The sequence below is a fragment of the Crocuta crocuta genome, unplaced genomic scaffold (genome assembly GCF_008692635.1).
Source record: "Crocuta crocuta isolate KB4526 unplaced genomic scaffold, BGI_CrCroc_1.0 scaffold24, whole genome shotgun sequence".
In the NCBI taxonomy this organism is placed as follows: Eukaryota; Metazoa; Chordata; class Mammalia; order Carnivora; family Hyaenidae; genus Crocuta; species Crocuta crocuta.
The window spans coordinates 4,240,309-4,265,038 of NW_027530974.1; the positions used below are offsets into that span (position 1 = coordinate 4,240,309).

Consider the following 24,730-nt stretch of genomic DNA (forward strand, 5'->3'; position numbering starts at 1 on the left):
AAAGATTTGATCAGGTTTGTATTTTAGAAACTGGAATTACTGAGGAGAGGGATTTGGAGAAATGCAAGTTCAAAGAGAAGGAGACCAGGTGAACAGTCTGGACTCTAAATGATGAGAGCACTAGCTGAAGCAGTGGCAGGAGAGAGAGAGGCAGACTAGACTGGAGTGAATCTTAGGAGTTATTGCCAGGCTTTATGTGCTTGGGGCCACATTCTGAACATGCTGAAGGGATCAGGTAGTCCTGGTTGAGTGTTTCTAGACATAAGTGATACGCAGAACCTTTGGGCATGCTTCGCCACTGTACGCCCTCCAGAGAATTATAAGTGAATTCCATGACCCCTACCCTCTACCCTCTATACTATCAGTTGCCTGAGCCATACGTAACTAGCATTACTTCTTTCTTATCACTGAGGCATTTTTTTAAGAGAGAAGAGGCAGTAAAGGCCAGATGAACTCTGCAGTAAAAGAAGAACATTTTCTTTCTGTTTAATGAGAACTCTTCTGAATTGGATAGGCTTTTAGCCCTGCTCATGGATTCACTCCTGGATGAAATGCATGTGGTGAGTTGACTTTTATTATCTCTTCTAGAAGATTATTCTGACTCTTCTTGGACAGGCTCTCTCTCTGTCTACTCTAAGTCCAAGTGTATTTGCCTCCTGGAGAGTAACTGGTATCAACCAATAGTCTACATTGGTTGGCTGGCACAGAGAATATGTCTCTACCTGAGCAGACCTGAATAAGTCTTTGTATAGCTCCCTTTCTTTAGGTATGGGATTTTGAAATTGACTTGCTTAATAAGTCAGGTTTTTTTTCCCCTTGTCCATGGCTGGTTATTTCTCTGTTAGCCATTGATGGGTCTGGCTTTTGGGGCATTCTTTGTCATTATCTTGGTGGTGTATGGAATAGTAGACATGGGGAGAAGGTGGGGACAGGAAAGGACAGTATCTCATAGGACTTGCTTATTCTGGTACTTATTAGCTACTGCTGATCGGTTTCCTCAAACACCATAGGATAGATATATGTATAGAAAATATTGGGGGATTTAGGCCAGAAAATTATACTTTCATTGACAAACACATTTATTACTTAACATCCCTGAATTCCAGTACCTCATTTATAGAATGAGAATGATAATAGGTACTTTTTTGGTTTGGTTTGAAAAATAAATGAATTAGTGCATATAATGTGCTTTGTGGAGTATTTGGTGCATAAAAGTGTTAGATCCTTTCTCTCCTTACTTTAACTGTTCCATCCTTTGGAGAGTAAAAGTTGGAATCTTCAGATTTCATTAATTCTGAATCCCCTGAAAGTACATGCCAACTGGTATGTTAGGGCAGGGGGTGGTGAGGAGAGTAGTTGTAGTTTCATTAGATTCTCAAAGGGTTCTGTGGCTTTGAAAAGTTGAGAACCACTGATTACCCTTAGTTTACATGTGAGGAGTTAGAATTGTTTAATGGAGTAGTTTTAGGTATGTGTGGTAGAGAACCAAATGCAGGTATGATTTGAGGGTCACTGAACCAGTTTGTGACTGCCTTAAGGACTGCCATGTTTTCTGCCTTAAGAACCTTATTCAGACAAGTGCAATTTCTTACGTGAAGGCATTTGTTACCCAGAAGGGCAAAATATTCATCAGATGAGGAAGGGGTAAGGAGGGCAGGTAGCATTTGATGAAAAGGTAGATGCTTGATGAGAGATGAAAAAGGCAGAGTTCCTGACCCCAAGGAGCTAATGGTCTAATAAAGGATATAGTCCCACATAGGGCCTCAGAAACAGAGTTGTCGTGCCCGGTGGCAAGTGGGTTCAAAGAGGGTTCAGGGAAGTTGTCCCAGAAGGTTACTGTTGAAGAGGTGTTCTTTTACTTTGATCTTAAAGAATGGATAGGACCTTGCCCCAACGCAAGAGAAAACGTACGGCCTTCTAGGCAGAAGGGGCAGCATGTTCAAAGATATAGACTACTAAAAGATTTGGGATGTTTGAGGGCAGAGAATTTGTATATGATTGGAGCAGTATGTGTTGGGAGTTGGATCTAGGGGGCCTGTAGTGTGATGGGCTTTTTGGCAAAATTAAGTAGTGTGGGCTTAATACCATACTATTGTAGCCAGTAGGGTTTATTTGGGGGGAGGGGAGAAGGGATAACAGAGTAGAAGGAGGCCTGTCCATTTACTATGTACTTTTATTTTCTAGGTAATACATTCATTTGGGGTTTGTGGTATGTGTGGGTGGGTGTGTGGTGTGTGTGCTCACCTGTGTGTGGTGTGGTATGTGGGGCATGTGTGTGTGTGTGTGTGTGTGTGTGTGTGTGTGCACGTGAGCATGTGTACTCTTCCTTCCACTGCTTTTGCTTCTGATTTTTCTTTTTTTTGTATTCACGTAGTTTTTAAATGCAACTCACATATATATTCTTTTTTTTCTTCTTGAAATCAAATGGTATACTGTATTATTTTACATTTTCTTTTTTTCATTTACAGTGTGCTTTAGAGATCTTTGTATGTTAGAAAGCGTACTCATTTATATTCACAGCTGCCTGGTTTTCCATTCCGTGTATGAGCCATAATGTATTTAACTAGTGCTGAGTTGGTAGGCGTTTTGTATGGTTTCCAATCTTTTGCTATTAAAAACAGTCTTTCAGTGAATTACTCTGTACACATGTCACATTTCATAACAAGCATCTCTGTGAGATTGGTTCCTTGAAATGGAATTGCTAGGTCAACAGTACATTCAGTATAAAAAATTTTATAATTTTGTGTGTATATGTATGTATATTTAATTATAATTCCAGTGTAGTTAACATACAATGTTCTGTTAGTTTCAGGTGTACAATCTAGTGATTCAGCAATTCTATACATTAGTCAGTGCTCACCATGACAAATGTACTCTTAATCCCCTTCACCTATTTCACCAACCCCCCGCCCACCAGTATTTATAATTTGTATAGCCCTCATGCCTGTCAAGTACACTTGATAGATAACCATGTCAAGCTGCCTGTTTTTATTCCCACCTGTGATGTGTGAGAGTTCTTACTTCCTCACACCCCTGCCAACATGTATGTGATCAAGCATTGGGATGTGTGCTAATCTGATAAATGAAAACTGTGGGTCAGGGTCATTTTAATTTGTATTTCTTTTGAGTGAGGGCTAAGCATCTTTTCATATATAGAAAGAGACTTTTTTTTTTTCTCTGTTGGATGGTTGATCTTGAGCCTGCATGGAGCAAGCTGGCCCCAGACTTCTCCAAGTCCATGTTTCTTTTCCTCCAACTCTTACATGTCCAAAGACAGAGAACTACAGACACACCTTTGTAGGAGGGTAGAAAGAGACATTTTTATTTTATTTTCTATGAACAGTCCTTACATCTCTTGCTCATTTCTTCCCATTAGAGATTTTTTTTAAGTGGTGAAATAATATGACCAGGTTTAGGTTGGGTTTTTTTATTTTTTATTTTTATTTTTTTATTTTTTTTTGGTGAGAGAATTTCAGAACCGTGAAAATTGGTGATAGGAAGACTATATAGAAGCTGTTAATCCATGTGAGAAAATGATGGCCTGCATTTCAGCTGTGACAACTAAGAGAAGAGAAGGTGGATTTCAAGGTATTTCTGGGGTAAAGCAGCTATATCTGGCATGTGGATTGGAATGGGATGAGCAAGAGGGAGATGTTAAAGATGATACCAGGTTTAGCCTTAGTGACTCATAATGCCACTTCACAAGCTGAAGCCGGAGAGAGATATGGAGATTGCACCCAAGCTTTGGACCTTCTAAGTCTAAAGTGCCTGTAAGACATTCAGGTGGAAACATCTAGGAGATACTTGGACATAAAAGATAAGAAAGTGTAAGTGAGCTTCATAAGAAATTTTGGAGTCCTCTGTGTTGTTAAAAGTCATGAAATTAAGATAATGTAAGAAAATCATAATAGAGAAAGGCGAGAAAGGGCAAGGGATACAATGTTGCAGAAAAATAAACATTATCTGGTGTTTCTTTATCTTTTGAATTCAGTAGAATTCATTGGCCTAGGGGCGAATTTTCATGTGGTTCAGATATCCATTCATTTGTTCATCATGCATTCATTCATTCATTCATTCAGTATTTACTGCACACCAACTAGGGTTAGACATATAGCTGGAGACAGTCCTTGCCCTCAGAGCTTACAGTCAGGTAGGGGACGTGGACAGGTAAAACATGCAGTTGACGTGGGACGTGATGCCTGTGCATCGTGCTATGAGAAAAGAGGGTAGCATCCAATGTGACTTAGGGGATGGCTTCCAAAAGGCCTTCCAGTGTGGGCCATAGAGAGCCAGGGAGAGTTAAGGGTGAAAGGTTGTAGAGAAGGGGAAACATGTGAGGCCAGGAGTCAGGAGACTTGTTCTGTGATGCACCAAATGCTAAACGTTTTTGGCTTGGCCGGCTGTCCCGTCTCTGTTGCAGTGATTCGACCCTGCCATTGTAGTGAGAGAATAGCCACAGACATTGGTAAACAAACAGGTGTGGCTGTGTTCCAGTAGAATTTTATTTTTGGGCACTGAAAATCTCATGTAGTTTCCATATGTCATGAAACAGAATTCTTCCTTTGGTATTTTTCAACCATTTAAAAACATAAAATTCATCCTTAGCCTGCAGGCCATGCAAAAACAGAGAGAGTGGGGACCAGCTTTGGCCTGCAGGTTGTAGCATGCTGACTTCTGTTCTGGGCTATAGCAGCTGCATATTCAGAGGTTGAGAGGCAAGGGGGAGTACGCTGGGTTTAAAAACAAAACAAAACAAAACATAAAAAACAAAGGTGTCTGGCTGGCTCAGTTGGCAGAGCATCCAATGACTCTCGATCTCAGGGTCCTGAGTGCAAGCCCCAGGTTGGGTGTGGAGCCTCGAAAGAAAGGAAGGAAGGTAGCAAGCCAGCAAGAATGCACACTGGAGCTTCTATAGTAGCCTTTTCTTCGCTGGCCTCCCTGCATCTTGGGTCTTTTTCCTCTACTCTGTGCCACTAGATCACTAGATACATCATGGACACCTCTTTTATAATTTCTCTGCTTTCCTGAAAAACTTCCAGTGATTTCCCACTAAGGTAATTAAGGTCCTCCCCCCTCATTGTCTGCTTTGTTTGCATGAATGTCCCTTCAGGAAGAATTTGGGGAAAGTTTTGTTCCACTGACTGTAATGTAGTATTTTAGGTATGATTGGAAGTGCTATAAACTCTCCAGGACTTTCTAGGTCACTGCTCATTCCTGTAGATGCAGATAGAGCTTGCTTTCATTCTGCGCTTTTTGCATATTTTCTGGAAAAGTTACTTTAGGGTTAATTTACATATTAAAGTCCTATATTTTCATCTCATTTTTATCCTGCCACTTCAGGTATAGGGAAATAAATGAAAAAGTCTTCAAATGTTGACTTCTAAGGCTTTATTACTACAGACAGCTTCATTATGTTGGTGGAAATCTAGTGTGCTTTGGAGGAATTAATCTAGCCTTACTTGCAATCTGTATATGTTTACATAGAATGAACAAACACTGCATTACGTTTCATGAAAATCCAATTATTCCTGTCTCCAGGAAACATGTTCTGCTCAGTATTTAATTCTCAAGTAAGTCAGTATTATGGCTCTTGAAGTATCATAAGAATTTGGGATTTTGCGCTCACTGCTCACTTTGATAATTCATGGCAAAATGGTTAGTGGAGACTTTCTCCCTACAGCCCTGACCCTATATCTGGGGATATGGACAGCATCTGTCCCAGTAGTATGGGACCAATATGAGCTACTATTCCTGCTAGATTTTTCTTAGAATTCAGAGAAGTAAAGCTAAGGATAATGCTGTGCATATTAATATTTTATTTTGGAATCTCTTCTAGATAGAATCTATTTGTAATCTCTCTCTATGGTACTCAGCTTACCATCTTTTTTCACAAGACTAACCTCTCTGAAGGTAGGAACCATAGTTAACTCATACCTGTTAGTGGTTGTGATATTACAAAATTTTGAGGAGATGGTAAGTAGGGTTATCAGCAGGCAAAGGTGAATGAGATGGGCTGGGGCATTCTGTGGCCCCAGGACAACGACTAGAAGCAGGCCAAGGGCCTTGTTGCTCTGAGTCTTGGAGAAGCGAGGTGTAGTCAGGTGTGGCACAGGACTAGGAGTTGAGAATGGATTGGAAAGGAAGATTGGGGCCTTACTTGAAGCTGGGAATGGGGAGACCACTGGAAGTCCCTAAAATAGAAATTGTGAGTTGAGATCAGCATATCAAGTCAGTCCTTTCTGACCTGGCCTTGGACTGCCCCTGCAGCTTTCTCTTCCTCCCTCACTGTAGATACTGCATGCTCTGTGCAGCTCTTAGATGTGCCGTGTGTACTCAGCTCAGTATTTCCCGACAGGACACTAGTCAGACTTAACACTCACTTGTCATACTGTAGTGTCGTTTGTTTATGGCTCTGCCTCTGCTCTTTTCATGAGCTATTGAAGAGAGATCAGGTTTCTTTATTTCTTTGCCACCAGTGCCTCACACACACCTAACCTTTAGTAGGTACTCAGTAGATATTTATCAAATGCGTGAATGGGTGAATGGATTTTGGCACAAACCCTCCACTTCTGGACTGAAAGATAGATTGGATGGAGAAGAGATGGGAGGCTGTGAGAGTGGCTTGGAGCATCATACAATAGCCTGGGAGAGAAATGTTGAGAGCTTGAATTATATCTGTGGCAGTAGAAATTCAAGTGAGGAAATAGATTCTAGAGACCTGAGGAAGTAGACCTGACAGGCCCAGTGATCAACATAGACAATAGGAGCTGTGAAGAGCCAGGGAACAGAAAAGTAAAGCTATGCACCTGAAATAATGCACCTGATCATGTCACTCCCTGGGTGTTTTGTTGGGGGACAAGGGAGCCATTCTGGGTAGGTGTGATTGGGAAATCAGCTTAACTGAGGATTAATTGCCTTGGTTTGAAAAATTCTTTTCCTAAAGGATGCACAACAGAGTGAATCGTGGAGCACTAAGGCATCCTTTGCTTAATAATTTATTTAGATTTATTCAAAACACATTTCTGCAAAGGCTATGAGATAGTGACATCTACAGATAACAGTTACAGCTGGAGAAGACAAAAATCGAGGGGCAAAAGGTAAAGGTAAAATAAGCATAGAAAAATACAAAGCTGAGTTAAGGTTGCAACAAAAAAGTGTACATTTATGTTGGTTGCCATAAGGAGATATAAATTTGGCTTTAGATGCCTGCCTAGTGGTAAGAAGGAAAGAGGGAAGCATAATTAATATTATCCACAGTGCCTACAAGATAAAAACATGCCTGTTTTTGCAGGGAAAGCACAATGTTCTTGATACAGAGAGCTGAGAGGAAAATCCCCCCTCATTTGGGAGGCACTGTGTCTTTAAAACAATTGAATTTCATACTGTTCCTTTTTTCTACATTCCTTCGTCTTTTCTTACTAGTGTGATAGGATTTGATTTGCTCTGTTTAATGTATAATGAAGTTAATTGTGGAAGATCTCTATAACCGAATTCCACAGATTATTTCCAAATCCCATTTTCTGTCTTTTGCCAATTGCTCACTTGATGAGTCAATACTTGCTGCTTCCATGTGCCTGGCATGTTGCCAGGTGCCCTGGTTGGTACAAAAGTGGGTTGGAATTTCTTAAGGAGTTCACATTCCCTGCGGGCACTCTGGCCATCAACACAGGCAAAGTGTGTTCAACATAAGAGTTGGCTAATAAGGTAACCATCCAAGAGAGCTAGCAAAGCAGTGCCTGATCCACTGCATCTGTGTGCTGAGACATTGGATGATGTTTGTGAACGTAGAAGATGTAGGCTGGAGGGGCCGAGGGAGCTTTGAGAAGGAGGAATGATTTTTTTTTTCCTTTGTAATGAAAGCCTAAATATTTTTATTATTTAGTTTATATGGTAAATTGAAAATGCAGTCATTAGTTTATTCTTTTTAACATATTTTGAATTTTAGTACAGTCTTTAGAAACATCATGTTCCCGAATTTTTGTTTTCTCTTATTTTCAACAGAAATGTATTTATTATTTTTATCAGTACCATTGGGAGTTGCTAACCATGCCTTCCATTTCATGCCCACAAACATGTTTTTCTGCTATCGCTCTTAAGTGCAGAACTCGCAGTCCTTACGTACAAATTTACATTATTTTATTTCACATAGTTTATACTGTGCTGAAAACATAAACACTTGTTTTTCAAAGGATGACTTTTAACTATCCAGTCTTTGTCATTATAATCTCCTTATATAATCTTTGGATTCTCAAAGGGTGAAGTTCAAAGCCCTTAGAGGCAGTCAGTGCTCTTGGGCCCATTGCCTGCTATTGTGGGTCTGGTCCTGACTGCCTCTCTAGCTGCAACAAGTCCCCATCCACCTGGCACCAGGCACTCCAGCCTCACAGGCCTTTCAGATCCCCTTCCTGCTCAGGTTGTGCACAGACCCTTCCTTGTTCTGGGACTGCTCTGGCCTGGCGAAGGACCCCATGGGACATTGTCTAGGACCTGCACTCCCTTGTGGTGAACATTGCCACTGTAATGAACTGCTCGTGATTGTGTCTTTGTTAAATGTCTCTGATTCTAGCCCCTCTCTCACCACTCCCACCTTGTCCCGCCTTGAGGACAGGGACCATGTTGAATGTTCACAGCTGACTCCCAGCATCTTGCAGTACCTGGTGCAGAGCTAGTGGTCACAAATTCTTATTTTTGAACAACGATGTCATTGTGAGGTTCCCTTCTCTGGTCTTCATTTAAAACTGTCTTGGTTATCCCTCACCTGATATTTGTTTCTGACCCTGCAGTTGGTTACCAAGCAGCCTTTTGATTTTAAATCTTTGCAGAAGATTCCAAAAAGCTACTCGAAAGATGACACAGCCGCTATTTGTTGTCTTTCAAAATAGATATACTTTTAGTGCCAGAGGATGATTTTTGAAGCTTGGGTATGTGTTGGTCTCCAGGGAGCCAGCGGGGAAGGGCCAATTGTGAGAGTATTAGTCTAGTAATGTCTGATGTAGTTTACCAAGCAGTTTCAAAGCAGAGTAATGGAGGTAACTTCAGAAATTCTAAGCAGCAGAGTTGTAACAGCACAGAGAGTGTTGCTTTTATTTCACTGACCTGAAATCAGAATGTTTCTCCCATCCTGCTCCCAATTGGTTTTTACTACCGTAATATTTCTGTGTCATGGAGGTTCTGAGCAGTTTTAGAATAAAATTCTTTGGAGATGTAGAAACTGCTCCTTTCTAATTTCATCACTCTTAATTATAGGGCATTGAAAATGCAGAAACAAGAGGGTAACGTGGGACATTGGAAAGAGCTTTAGACTCCGCATCAGGAGACCTGGATGATAGTTGTGGTTTTGCACAACTGATTAATGCCCTGGCTGACTTTGAATGGAGGAGATCCTTTGACACCTCCAAGCCTGTTTCCTCATCTATAAAAAGAAGAAATTAAAGATTACATTTAAGATTGTTTATAGTCTCTGTTTATACTTACCTGCGTGCCTTGAACTTTGTTCATTTTAACAAATATTCACTGCACACCTACTCTGCCCTCTGCTCTTCTAGGTGCTTGAGACCCAGCAGAGCACAAACCTTCTTGCCCTGCTGGGGCTCATATTCTAGGAGCATTTGCACGGTTTAACACTGTCTAGCTAATAGCAGTTTATTATGGTTCTCTGTGATGGACAGGGTGTGTTTGGAGGATCTGGTCAGAGAAGAGATGGCAGAGTCACTGCCCAGGCAGAACTTGGCAAAGTCCACTTCATCCTACTTTGGCTGGTGGAAACCTGTCCCTCCAATCCCCCAGGCATTTCTCAGAGTGCTTGATGGAAGCATCACCAGGAAGGGCAGAATGTTCCTAGTCCCTGTCCCTGTTTATCCCCATTTCCTGGCAAGAGTACTACCCCACAACAGCAAGGAAAGGGATGCCCACTGGTCTTGGGCAGAGGCTTCCCTGCTCTTTTGACTTAAATTCCAGTTGTGACACTCCCAAAGCTCAGTGATTCTCTACTGTCTGCAAGACAACCATAAACACCTGCTTTTCCAAGGAGGCTTCTAGCCACCGTCCATACCTTCCCCTGCACGTGCCCTCGGCAGCAGAGGTGGGTACCCTCCAGTCTCCAGGCTGACGTGCAGTTCTCTCGGGCTGGCAGCACTGCCTCACTGTCTGTGCTGGCCAGCGTCACCCCTACCATCAGAGACCATGCTGTGGGGTGGCCGCACTGTCAGAGCCTGCTTGACTCCTGTCAGTGCTGGATTACTAGGACCAGAGGCTACTTCTCCCTCCCAGACCCTCTGCTGCACCTCGAAGGGAAGGGCTGGCTGACTTGTATTGGTCTTCTTTCCTTCTGCTTAATGCAAGGCCGGCACATACCAGAGCCAGAAGTTGTTTGTTGAGCCATCCGTTGGCAGCTTCTCCTACGATATTTACCATAGTTTACCTTTTGGTATGGTTATTTAAGGATTTTTTTTTTTTAACCTGGTAGATCTGAGTTTCTTGACAGCAGGGCATGTGTTTCTTTTATTTATTTATTTTTTAATCCCCTGAAGCACCTGGTTCCTGGACTCACTGAATATTTAAAGACCTGAAATAAACAGAATTGAATATCTTAGATAGTTGACTGTGAGAAGTGGAAATAAACATTTGGTTCTCTTTCTTATTTCTCTGTGGAGGGAAACTGAGTCAAGGAAAAATAAGTAACTCGTGAGTTGATGTCTCAGCCAAGGCTAAAAATTGGGAGGGTATAGCCGAAAGATCAAAAATTAAGCAGTAAAAGAGCATTATAATTTTAAAAGCTTCCAAATCTCTCTCTTCAGAAGTGTTTCCTACTTTTCACACTCATATGTGTTATACAAAATATGCTTTGTTTGCTGGAAAAGCCTCCAGATACCAAGTGGATTGGCTCTGGCATCAGCGAAGTTCCCAATCGAAGGTGGAGATGAGACATGGATCCTTCTGGCATGGCTTCCTCGTGACTGTCATGGGTCTTCTGTTCTGGCATGGCTTCTGCATGGCTGTCATGGGTCCTCTGCCCATTGTTCACACTTTGTGGGCCGTGATCAGCTCCAGGGCGCAGCTCGTGCGTCTGCTCCTGCTGCCAGTCCCCCTGGCTGCCTTCCCCTTGGCTCTGGTGGGCCCAACTCTGCCTTCTGCTCCTTAGGTCTGTCTACATTTAGTCACTTGCAATCATTTAGAGTGAGAGCTGCCCATGGCTGGAAATGCAGTACTGGCTTGGCGGGAAAGGGGTTTGAGCAGGAACCAGCTGAATGGCATTTAAAGTACCTGAGACCCTGTCGTGGCTAGGGACTTCGTAAGAAGTCTGGACTGGCAGACCTGGCCTTCTTGCCCAGGGCCATGGAGCACTATTCTCTGTAGAGAGGAATACTCTCCAGTTCTTTGGCCAGCCAGACCAAGGCCCTCTATAGTCTAAAATGTCACATGAATCTCCCAGTGGAAACACCTGGAGGTGACCTGGGTATCCCTTGATCCTCCTCCTCTCCACCCCCCCCCCCTTGCAAATCATGGCTAATAACAGTGAATTGATAGCATAAAATCAAGATCTTGCTTTCCATGTACAGAGTAGACCCATTATCCTTGGACAGTTTTATAACCAGCCCAGTATTCATGGATAATGCTGAGGCTGGTAATTCAAACCAGAAGCCTACTAAGTGAGGACATTTTTATTGTTTCTTCTACCTAGTCAAAACGTCTGTTGTTTCTTATTCCTAAGAATGGCACGGAGTAAAGGATTATTTATTTCCCTTGATATTTTTCATTTCAAGAATCAACATGGGCAGGTTTATAGTGTTCACAAACATGCCAGTAGCAACTTGATTGTAGGGAGAATGAAATTTTGCTTAGGCAAGTGCAAATTTATCTGTTGTGGTGAGAAGGGCCATGCCTGTATAAATGGGACAATTCTACCTGGAAGATAAATTTTAACAGAGATGGTGGTAGTTTTTATGCTTTTGTTCTCTCAGACATATTAGATTAAAAATTAAAGAATGAAATGTATTAATTTGGTCACATACAACCTTTCAGCTGCATGTGCTTTGTAAAACTTTTGCATTGACTCACCACTCACCCATACAGTTGAACAGAACTGGTGAATCCTGGTTTGGGCAGACAGCATTGAAGGAAACAGGAGTCCTTTGAGAATAGTAGTTGGCAGATCTGTTTCATAGACCCACAGTACTTCCAAGAACAAAAATGAATTAGTTTTATATATTCCTGGAAATCGTGACTCTTGGATACTTCAGAAGCAAATTTGAATTTAGGCAATCTAATTAACCTTTAGCTCAAAATGTTGGTATTTCAACAACTCTTATAGAGACAGTTGCTAGTGGTTGCCTCAAACTCATTTCAGATACTTTATCTCTGAAAAGCAATCTATGATCTTTTATTTGATCCCCACTATACTGAGACGACACTTTTGCATCTGATCTTCTATTGCTTTAGCTACAGTTTCATTTGAGTTTCTTTTCTCTTTTGTGCTTTTGGCTCACTGTGACCCAGGCACCTTTCCAGGTAAGAGTGGGAAGCACGCAGTTGAGTGACACCCATGCTGGCGTGCCCAAAGCTGGCTGCTCACAGGACCCAGAGCTGGATAGACATCCCGCCTGTCCCCAGAGGGCCTCAGCCTTGGAATGATGAGGGGCCCTTGACACCTCCTTTACTCTTTTTGAAGTTTTTCCCCTTTTTATTGAAGTGTATTAACTCCATATGTATAAAGAGTCAAATTGTTGTACACATTATAGTATACAGTCACCCGCCCCCCCCACCTCTGTGTGCATTTCCTCTCCCTACCCCTGCGTACCCATTGCCTATGCCCTAGAGGCAGTGTCTCAGCTCTCAGAATTTAGTGTAATGCCCTTAAGGCCCATTCATTTTGTCACAAATGACAAGATTGCATTCTTTTTTACAGATGCATAATATTCCTGTGTGTGTATGTATGTGTGTGTACACACATACTATAATTTCTTTATCCATTTGTCCATCGATGGGCACTTAGGTTGTTTCCAATATCTGGGCGAGTTGATTTCTAAGGTTGGCATTCTGTAGTCACCTTGCTGTCTGTTTGCCATATTCTTGGAAATGCCCTTTACCTCTCTTTTGTATGGGATATAATGCCTCCTGTGTCTACCCAAGTATTATATTATTCAGGGGTTCAGCTGGAAGAGACAGAAACCATACTAGCCAATTAAGGAGAAATAGAAAATAAATGCCTTCCAAATTATTGGGAGTACTGGAGAAGTGGGCTTGCGGCTGGGCCTCCAGGAATACCCCAGAACCACACAGCTGCCCTGATCCCCAAGGGTACTACATCTTCTGCCTTTTTAGGATGGGAAGGAGTCAGGAGGCCACCCCTAGGATTGTGCACTTTAGGAATCTTCTGCTGTAGCTGCAGACTAAAGACCAGAATCTGTCATAGCTACTGTCTCTTGATATCCATGAAGCTGAAGAAAGCCACATATTGGAACAGTTGTAGAAAAGTTCACCAGTCACACTGCCATGCTGGCCAGTAGAAAGAGCCAAAGCTGCAGAAGGATCACCTCCATTTCCACAGCCCATCTAATTGAGTACATCTAATTGGAGGAACCTAATTTACTCAACCCAGCTGCAGGGAGAGCCAGGAAGCGAGTGTAGTGTTTAGCTTTCCATACGAAAAAATATGTAGAAGTAGATAGACTGCTGAATGCCGTTCCACAATAAACACCACACCTGGGCCGTGTGTGTGTGTGTACATGTGTGCGCGCATGTATGTTTTTGCTCTCTTGTTTTAATGGACCTTATCTTCTATGCCTTTCTGAGGAAGGATACATGGGAAGCAATATCCCTAAGTCCTTGCATGTCTGAACGTCATTTACTCTGTTTTTGCTCATTTGTAATCATTTGTCAGAATATAATTTTTTTGTGTGAAAATCTTTTAGAATGATAAAAAAATGTCTTACAGATTTCCTTGTTCTGAAGGAAACAAAAATTCTGAAGACATTTTAATTCCTGATCATTTATTTGTGACCATTTTTTTTTCTCCCTGGACTTAAATTTTTTAAAAGTTTTATTGAGATTTAATTTACATAACGTAAAATCTCCCACTGCAAGTATACAATTCACAGATTTGTTTAGTAAATTTATAGTTTTACAGCCCTCACCGCAGTCTGCTTTTAGCACATTTCCATCATCCCAAAAAGGTTCCTCATGCCTGTTTGCAGCCAGTCATCATTCCTACCCCCCTTAGCCCCAGGCAACCACTGTTCTACTTTCTGTTTCTATAGATTTCTTTTTTCGAGACATCTCATATAAATGGAATCCTGTAGCCCTTTGCATGTGGCTTCTTTCACTCAGCATGTTTTGCAGTTCATCTTGTTGGCGCATTTCAGTGGTTCATTCCTTAGTGTTGTTGCTTAGTATTGTGTATGTCTGGTTTCCCTGCTCACCAGCTGGTGGACATTTAGATTATTTTTGATTGGGGGCTGTTATGAATAAAGCTTCTGTGAACTCTCATCTACAAGTCTTTATAGGGACATATTATTTCATTTCTTTTCTGTAGATAGTCTGGAGTAGAATTGCTGAGTTGTATGTGAGCTTACGATTTACTTTTGAAGAAACTACCCAGCTGGCTTCTAGAGTGACAGTGCCATTTTATGTCTCTACCAGGAGTGTGTGAGGATTGTAGTTTTCCTACATCCTCACCAACATTGTGTATTGTCTGTCTTCTTGATAATAGCTATTTCAGTGAGTGTGTAAAGGGATCTCATTATAGTTTTAATTTATATTTTTCTCATGAATAATGACATTTAGTGGCCTTTAATTGTGTGTATGAGCCATTTATAGATCTTCTCTGGTGAAATGTTTATTCTAATATTTTGCCCAATTTTAATTGGGTTGTTTGTCTTATTATTTAGTTGTTAAAATTCTTTAAATAGTCTGGATGTAAGATTTTTTTTAATTTTTTAACATTTTATTTATTTCTGAGAGAGAGACAGCATGAGCAGGGGAGCGTCAGAGAGAGAGGGAGACACAGAATCTGAAACAGGCTCCACGCTCTGAGCTCAGCACAGAACCCAACGTGGGGCTCGAACCCACGAACCATGAGATCATGACCTGAGCCGAAGATGGCCGCCCAACCAACTGAGCCACCCAGGCGCCCCTGGATGTAAGATCTTTATCATTATATGATTTGCATATATTTTTTCCTAGTCTGTGACTTTTTTATTTTTTTAGTAGTATCTTTTGAAGCGGGATAGTTTTTAATTTAGTATTAGTACATAGTATTAAATTTAGTGTTAGTATTTAGCATTAAATTTAGTATTATTATTTAGTATTATAATTTGTTTTCTCTTGTGGATTGTGCTTTTGTTGTTGTAACTAAACATTATTTGACTACTCCAAATCATGAAGATTTTCTCTTGTATTTTCTTCAAGTTTATTGTTTTATTTCTTTCATCTAGGTGTATGATCTAATTTGATATAGAGTTTAAATATGATGTAAGGAAAGATTCTAAATTCATCTCTTTGAATGTGATTATCTGTTTGTTCCAGAACTGTTTGTGGAGAAGACTATTCCTGCTTTACTTAATTGCCTTCATATCCCTGTTGAAAATCTGTATACAGAACCATGCAGTCTTGATTATTGTGGCTACGTAGCATGTTTGAAATTGGGTGGTATAAGTTCTCAAACTTTGTTCTTTGTTTTCAACATTATATTTGCCATTCTAACTCCTTTTTATTTCAATACAAATTTTAGAATCAGTTGGTCAATTTTAAACAAAAATAAGCCTGGTGGGATTTTGATAGGAATTGCACTGAATCTGTAGATCATTTTGAAGAAAATCATCATGTTAACAGTATTGTATTAGCATGGAATATCTCTCCATTTACTTAGGTCAGAGATTGCCAGACTTTTTCTTAAGGGGACAGATAGGAAGTAGATTCTTCCTGTGGCCATTCAGTCGCTGTCACATCTATTCAACTCTGCCATTATAATGTGGGAAATTAGCATGCATGGTGAGCTGCAGCTATGTTCCAGTAACACTTTATTTACAAAAACAGGAGGCTAGACTGGCCAGTAGGTTGTGGACCTATGACTTGATCATGTTTAATTTCTCTCAGTGTTTTGTAGTTTTCAGTGGACAGTCTTGTATTTATTTTATGAAATTTATTTCTAAATATTTTATTCTTAAAGGTATTATCAATGGGCTTGCTTTCTTAATTTTAGTCTCAGGTTATTTATTGCTAGCAAACAGAAATATGAATGATTTTTACATATTGATCTTGTATTCTTTAACCTTGCTATACTTCTTTATTTGTTCTAGAAGATTTTGTGGATTCCTGGGACTTTTAGAAACCTCCTTTTGTCCCCATGTTCTGAAATGTCACATTATATATATGGGCTGAGTCCACTTAACAGCCATTGTGTTGAGCTTCCTTTCCTGTCATCTACAGAAAAACTAACAGGAATTCCTTGCTTGGGTTTAGAGTGTTTATTTTGTTGCTTGTCTTTGTCAGGAAAAATAAAAGAGTGCAGCTACGTTATTATGTCTCTACTGAAAATATCATAGGAAAATTTACAACAATAATAGACGTGATAAAACTTTAATAATACAGATTATCTGTAGGTTCATTTCTTGTGCCTGTGGCATAAATACATAAATAGCATTTGCAAAGTATTGTTGCTTAGGTATGTGCTATTTATGAGCAGATTTGTTTTCTAAAAAAAAAATCTGGATTACAGCATATTGCACATGCCATTTTTCTATTGCTTCTGTACACAAAAACTGCTTTCCTGATTCTGTGTGGTAGAGTCCCCTAACAACGTGCCTCAACCTTAGATTGTTTTCATTTTTCTTTTGGTTTACATTACCGATTTCCTTCTTCTACTCCCTGTAATGATATCAAGTTGGGAAAGGCCTTTTTGACGGAAAGGGAGAAGGCTTTAATAAGGTTTAATAAGTTCATGCAGCCACATTACTATATGAAGCTAAAGGAGAAGGAGGTTCTGTAAGGTGTTCTGCTGTGGAGAATTCATGCTGGGCACTGCAGAATGGCCGAATATGAGGCCTCTGACCTGAAGCATACCTACCTGGTTGCTGTTCCCTCTCCAAGATGACGGAGTGTGATAGTAAATGTGGCTGTGTGTGTCTCTTGGGGGCTGATTATAGCTGTTGTTGTTTGTTTGTTCATTAATTTATTAACCAGTTTACTAATTTATTTAGCAACACTTGTTGAGCATCTGCTGCGTGCTATTTCCCTAATGCAGAGCTGTGTCATCAGGTCAGGGTTCCATTTGGGACAAGGTAGAAATAGTTTCTTACACTGCTGCCCCACCAGGCTTGAGAAATGGGCTGTGACTCAGCAGAGCGGCTGGGTTGGCAGCAGCTGCTTCCACCATATGTGCCAGCCCCTCACTCCTGCAGATGTATAGCCATGACCTTGACCGTGGCTCAGGCAGAGGTCTTCAAGTCCACCAGGGCAGCCTGGGTGGAGTCATTGGGAATCCTGGACTGTCTTCCAGTGTATCCCCAAATCTCCCTCATTAGGGATATATTGTGGTGGAAAGAGCCTCCTCTGTCCTGCTTCGCTAAACCTACCATTTTGCTTCATCACTTTGTCCCTTGTCCATTTCAAACCTCCCTGCCCTACTTTATTTACTTGCCACTTATGAGAACATTCCTTTATAGTGCTCAGCTTTTTCTCAACCTATTAGGTATCTGTTTTTCCCCTTTGATTCATAAGCTCTAGTAATACTGGGATCATATGTGATATTTTAAAGTAACTGTGAAATAGCAGCATCTCCTAGCTTTTCACAATGGTTGAAGTTTTTCAAAATGCACAGCAACTCAAAGCCACAGAAAAGTACCTCTCCTGTAGGTTCAAAACAAATAGAAACCAACAAAACAACAACAACAAAAATACAACTTTGTTTCAGGGAAATCAGCAACTTAATCATGTGTTTACGTAATTTAGCCTGAAAAACTAAAAATAGTGAAATGGCCATTTTTCTTTAAAGAAGGTGACAGATCTTTTCTAGAGCCCTTGAAGGTACAGCCAGCGGAATCCCAGAGACTTCATATTGAAGGCTTTAGGTCACACACAGTGGTCCCTTATCACAGTTTTGATTTCTACGGTTTCGGCTACCTGTGGTCACCTGGGGTCTCGAGCCAGATGTTCCTCCTTCTGACATTATCACCAGTAGCCTAACACTACATCCCTGGGCCTGTGTCACTCACCTCACTTCATCTTGTCACATGTAGGCATTTTATCATCTCATAGCATTACAGAAAGAAGGGTTAGTACAGTATAAGAAGATATTTTGAGAGAGACCATGAATTCACATAAATTTTATCACAGAAAATTGTTGTAATTTTTCTGTTTTATTACTAGTTATTGTTATCACTCCCTTAGTGTGCCTCATTTATAAATTAAAGTTTTTCATAGGCCTGTACATATAGGACATACAGAGAAGCTGTGTATAGAGGATAGGATGCTACTCACAGTTTCAGGAGTCCACTGGGGGGGTCTTGGAGTGTATCTTTCGCAAATAAGGGGTGACTACTGTCTAAGCAGAGCTCTAGCCTGTGGAGATTATTAAAGATTGAACTGAGTTACTAAGGTAATATACAGCTTTTTAACTTATTAAGTAGATATCCTCTTCCTGGGGGCATTTTAAATTTGGCCCCTCCTGAAAGAAATAGATTTTTGGAATATCCTCTGAAGAGACAGTTCTAACTGCCAAGTGTCTCTCAAATCTATTTATGTAAAAGCAAAAAGGTGGGTGGGGAAATCAGGATTTAACTGCTTAGTTTTTTTATAGTTAGGATGGAAATTGAGCATAAGTTCTACATCTTCAGTGACTATCTCAGGTCTCTGTCTTTTGAAAAAGTAGAAGCAATGAGAAGCATTTCTGAGAGGATGGAATTAGAAAGGTGGTTGGTATGTGGTGTGTATGTGTTTGTGTGTGTGATTTATTTCTTCATTTTATGTTAACTCTCATTCATTTAAAGTTAACTTAGTCTGGGCAACCTAAGTCTTATCTGTGTGTTATAGTTTATTTATAATTTTGCTCATTGAGTTTGAACTCAAACCAGATGAGCTCAGCACCTTGCCTCTGTAACAGACCTATTGTACTGGCTTCAGACTACATCCTCAATTGATTTTCTGTTCTTACTTGTGACTTTTTAAAGACCCCTGCTAAGCCTTCCCATTTATGTGTTTCATCCCCATTAACTCTGCCCAGATGGACACACCTCTGATTCTCAATCTGCTGTCCCCTTCTGTAGACATTTCAGTGTAAGTACTCCTAAGAAAACCAGTCCTTCAGTCTTTCGTATTTGTTGGAAAGTACTTGACAAGCACTAGGAAATATTTCCCCCTTTTTCCTCTTGTACTGGAAGTTTTATAGTGTAAGCATCATTGGAATTTTTACTTTTCCAATTTTACCTTAAATGTCATAAAGACCTCTTCCATATTCTTCATAAAAAAATATTTTTTTAAAATTTATTTTTGAGAGAGAACAAGAGAGAGCAAGCAGGGAGAGTCCGAGAAAGGGAGAAAGAGAATCCCAAGCAGTCTTTATGATAGCACAGGACCTGACATGGGGCTTAAACTCACGAACTTTGAGATCATGACCTGAGCCAAAATCAAGAGTCAGACGCCTAACTGACTGAGCCACCCAGATGCCCGAGAGAAGGCTCATTTTTTATGTACAACTCCTATATAGTTCATTCCTTTCAAAGATAATGGGTAATGTGTGGTTCCCTGAATGCTGCTTCTCTGTTTTCCTCTATAACTTCACACATACCATTCCTTCTGCCATTAGTCCCCTTTCCCTCTCCCACTTTCTCCCTTTAATTTTGGCTCATCCTTAGAGATTTAATGTCAGTCCCTTATTTAACTCATTTGCAAAGTCTCACAGAGTCTGTGACTCTCCCTTCATTTCCAATTCTGTCTCCACCCTGGCCAAGATGGAGCCTTTCTTTGTATTTCTCAGATGTCTGTGTATATCTCTCCGATGCCATTGCCATACTTCCCTGCTTTTTGAGTTTCTTTTGTTTCCCCCACTAGGTTTTGAGCTCCTTAAAGGCAAAAGCTGTCTAATTAGTCAACTTTGTACCTGCAGGCTTAACTCTAAAAACGTAATCAACAAATGTTTGGTGGAAGAAAAGTGGTTTGTTAAATTCCATTGCAGAGGTTTTATTTCAGTTTCAGATCAACCCAGAGGACGTTAGCTTCATATTGGCCCCAATGACACACCCATCGAAGGAGCGCTCTTTCCCAGGATTGCTGGCAAAACAACTCAGCTGTTAGCGCAACACTTCTCAAATCTGAGAGTCGGATACAAATGCAGGTCCCCTGAGATTCCAATGCAGGCCATGTGTGAGTATCCAGGACTGCATTCTGAAGTACTGCCCCTGGTGATTCTGGTGCTGGGAGTTGTTAGCCACCTTCTGAGAAGCATGGGGCTCAGGAATGGCTCCTCCCAGCTCTTGTCTGGGTTCCCTGCTGCCCATGAGGACATGACACCTCAGCCATGCGCTGCAGTGGCTTCTCCCTAATGATGTGGTCTGGAACCTTCTTGCAGGAATGATCAGAAGGCAAAGGTTTCTCAGGTCGTGCAAAAGATGTATCTCGGAAAAGTTGAATACAAATTAACATTTTATAAAAGGAAAACAGGATACTAGTAATGAATACTTTTATAAGTTAGTCACTCCCTAATTCATTAGTTGCTAAGACATATGTTTCTAATATTTAGTTTGTTTAAATTAAATGGGATGTTTCTGTGTGTGGCTCAAGTTTTTTTGACTATAAATTTAGTATTTTTTTCCCAAGTGGTTACCTATTATTAACCAGTCCTTAAATGGATACTTTAAGATTTACATAAAAAATTTTACTGCCATTGAAGAATTACTTTTGAAGCTTTAGAAGCCCTAGTTTAGGAGCCATTCCATTTCTGAGAAGTTCTTTATGATCATTACTGAAGTAGTTTCTCATTATAATACCTGAGAGTCCTTGAAATCACCCCTACCTGCTTGTGAGCTAATAACATTTATCCATGAGGGCTTTTTAGATGTTGAAGATACAGTAAATCTGAGATGGTAATAAAATATTCCTCAGTGATCTGTTTTCTCAGTCTTCTTTGCTAGATCCACTCCTTCAACAGGTCATCAAAACGTAGGTTTCTGGTATTGACAGTCTTAGTTTGTCACTCCACATGCTACATGCTGTAGTTGAACAACCTAATTTTTTTCTAGTAGTTTCCCCCTCTCCCCTCTGCAGGTACCTAGCAAATCACTTAACCACCTCATAATCACCTCATGGCCAAGTTTTCTCAATTTAGGATGAGGAGAGTGAGGTTTGCATCTACTTTTAGTTTGCAGGCTGTGAATCTTCACTTGGTGTTTAGGACTTTTTGAATGAGAGACAATACCAGAAGGAAAAAAGTAACTTCATCGTATCTAAGATAGTAGCTATCCTCAAGTAGATGTTTACTTTCACCTCTCTGCCTTCCTGCCTGCTAGTAAGCACAGATCATCAGATTGCCATCGGTGAGTCACTTGATAACCGTGGTGGCTTTTGAGGCCTAAATGGTCATGGACAGTTCTGTTTTCAAGGTTGTGTCTGGTTTTTAGAGTCTGCTGCTCAGTATGGACTTAGCATCGGTACTTGTTGCATCTTTCCTTCGTGTGCATCTTTCTCCAGACTCCCATCCTTGGGTGGGTTTCACTCAGCTCCTCATTCAGAGGGCTGTGTCCTAATTCTCTAGGTACCTCTAGCACCTGGCACAGGGAAGGTTCTAAAAATATGGGCATCCTGAAATACACAGTTTGTCTTAGCTGAGTTAATTCTGTGAATGTAGTTGTAAGTACAGTTTATTTGAGAAGTTCTGGCTTTTCATGGTTTCATGGGGAAAGAGTAGGGCTGTGGAGTCAAACTGCTCTGTCCTCATCTTGCTATGCCCTGGCCATCTGGATAAACCTAGACCCCTGAGATAGCTTCTCTGTGCCCCAGTTTCCTTATGTGGTAAGCTCGGCATGGTAATACTAATGTGTATCTCTTAGGATTCAAGACTAAAAGCAGATTATATGTAGAAAACACTTAGAGTAGTTTTGGGCACATAATTCCCTTTTGATACATGTTAGTTTGAAAATGATAGTAGTAGTAGTAGTAGTAGTAGTACACTTTTCCAGACTTCTCAGTTTCCTAATCAGTGAAATAAATGGGGTTGCACTAAAAGATTATTTCTAAGATTCTTTATGCCCTTATGTTTTATAGTTCTATGATGTTAGATCTGCATTTTGATGGTTATTAGTGTTCATTGCCTTAAGAAAGTTCTCAGAAGGGAATAACAAGCCATGTTTCAAAACATTTGTTTTCTTTATATTATGATTTACTTCAGGCTTCCATTAAACAGAATATATACTGGCACAATGTTTTTCACCCATTTTCTTAATTGAGAGACTGAAGACAGTAGTAAAACCTACAATCACCAAATATTAAGGCTGAAAGGGACCTGAGGGAGCATCACATCCATCCTTTGCAGAAAGTCTGTTATGTTCTCAGCGCAACATTTCTGGTCACATGTTTTATGTATCAGATTAAACTCTTAAGAGCTGTAACCCTCAGTGTCAGCAACATCAAAGCCAGTGATTTACTAAGTAGTATTTCTCATCCTGCAATGCATTGAAAAATAATATTCTTAAACACTGAAAGATTGTACATCGGTTTTCAAAGTTAGATTAATATTTTAGAGCATGCCAATTAGATCTCTCCCCCTCCCCCTGGCTGGTAATAGAAACAAGAAATTTTTAGCTATATAATGAAAGGAGAATTTGTGTGATGGCGAAGGAATTTTGTATCTTACTGTAATAACTAACTTCCTTTCGTATGGTGATCAAGCTTATTTATTTATTTATTTGTTATTTTTTAATGTTTATTTTTGAGAGAGAGAGCACGTGCTTGAGCAGGGGAGGGGCAGAGAGAGAGAGAGGCGGGACAGAGGATCTGAAGCAAGCTCTGTGATGACAGCAGCGAGTCCAATGTGGGGCTCAAACTCACAAACCATCAAGTCATGACCTGAGCCAAAGTGGGACACTCAACCAACCGACTGAGCCACCCAGGCGCCCTATCAAGCATTTTGTATCTAAAGAGAGAACTATTTAATGATAATCCATAACCTTATAGAAAGAAACTCATTTTCTAAAATCTAGTTTGACCAGAAATCTTTAAATCTGTGTCAAAGGGGGCCATTTCATTCACGAAGTAGAATGGCCTTACTTTGAGGACTAGATTTTGATCTTTGCTCTTTTTCCCATGTCTGTGGAATAGATCATAATCTGTAAATTGGTCCACTTCTTAACAATTAGCAAATTATTCATACTTCAAAGCAGCACTTTAAGTCTGGGACGCTGCAGGCCGTTTCTGTTCTTCCACAAATGGCTTGGAAAGTAATAGTGAGATAGGGAAGAAAAGAGAACACCGTTTGTCTTTCTAGGGTACCATGTGGGAGATGAGCTTGTGTGGCGCATCCCTGGTTCAGAATGCCTGAAGTATCTGGAATTTGTCTCTGTAGATACCGACGTAGATGTGCCTTTGGCTTGGCATCCTATAATCCCCTCTACCAGCTATCGTAGGACAGGAAAAATTTGAAATTATGTCTTTCTTTTTTTTTTTTTTTTTAATTTATTCCTAGGAGAGAGAGAGAGACAGCATGAGCAGGGGAGGGTCAGAGAGAGAGGGAGTCACAGACTGAAACAGGCTCCAGGCTCTGAGCTGGCAGTCAACACAGAGCCTGACGCGGGGCTCGAACCCACCAACCGCGAGATCATGACCTAAGCGAAAGTCGGACGCTTAGCCAACTAAGCCACCCAGGCACCCCTGAAATTGTGTCTTTCTGACAGTCTCATTTTGCTGGACTTTGGTCGTTTCAGATCTGATGGGATTCATGTCCTTGAAAAGAGAGCTGTGTGAGCCCTTTACACAAATGTCTTGACAGAACCCTCTCTTTAGCCCTTACTCCTCCCACTCTAACCATTCTTGGGGGGCACTCAGTGGTGGCCTCGGGGTCAGCTGCCCACCCAGCAGCTGTTTTGCTTTCCCACCTGGGTCATCAGCACCCACTGACCCACTGAGGCTCCTTCATGTGTAGAGCTGTGTTCCATTGGAGCCCACTCTGTCGGTACCGACTTCCCTGCCTGACCTCTCCTCCCTAGGTCCCTGAGCCTCACACACACTTCAGGCTCCTACTCTGCTCTGTGTCCCTCCTGGCATCAGATGAAGAGACTCAGGCGGGGGGTGGGGTGATGAGTAGGTATTCCTGACGCTGGATACTTTCTTGTCCTTCCTAGACAGCTGCTCAGGGCTGAGAAAACCCCTTGTCCTCGCTCAGCAGCTCACTGTTAATTGCTGCCGTAGCAGCTCCCAGACCATCTGCCAGCTCTGAAATTTGGGCTGTAGAGTGATCTGGACGCTGGCCCTGATGTGCCTTACCAGAGCTGGGTTTCTGTCAGTGATAATGACTCAGTTTCAGGGTAAACTGGTGATGTGCCATTAAAAAATTAAAGGTGATAGAAAAACATGGTTTTTGCTTCTAAAAAAGATGAGGCTTGGGTTTGGAGATGGAAATATTTAAGATAAACAGAGCTTTCATAATTTTGATTTTTCTTTAAAGGACCTAAATTCCATGATCAACAGCTTTTTTGAGTCCAGTCTTCTCAGAATTTGTTTCTACTCAGTGTTCTTCACTGTGGCCTAA

General features: G+C 40.9%; 1 protein-coding gene and 1 non-coding gene across 9 annotated transcripts in view; one reads left to right on the forward strand and one right to left on the reverse strand.

Annotated features, from left to right (window-relative positions):
• Positions 1-24,730, forward strand: part of FARS2 (phenylalanyl-tRNA synthetase 2, mitochondrial) — a 608,095-nt gene that overhangs the window by 290,171 nt on the left and 293,194 nt on the right. The window lies entirely within an intron of this gene.
• LOC144236487 (small nucleolar RNA SNORA38) lies at positions 3,176-3,306 on the reverse strand. The gene has a single exon (XR_013336572.1). It is a non-coding gene; the product is annotated as a small nucleolar RNA SNORA38 (small nucleolar RNA).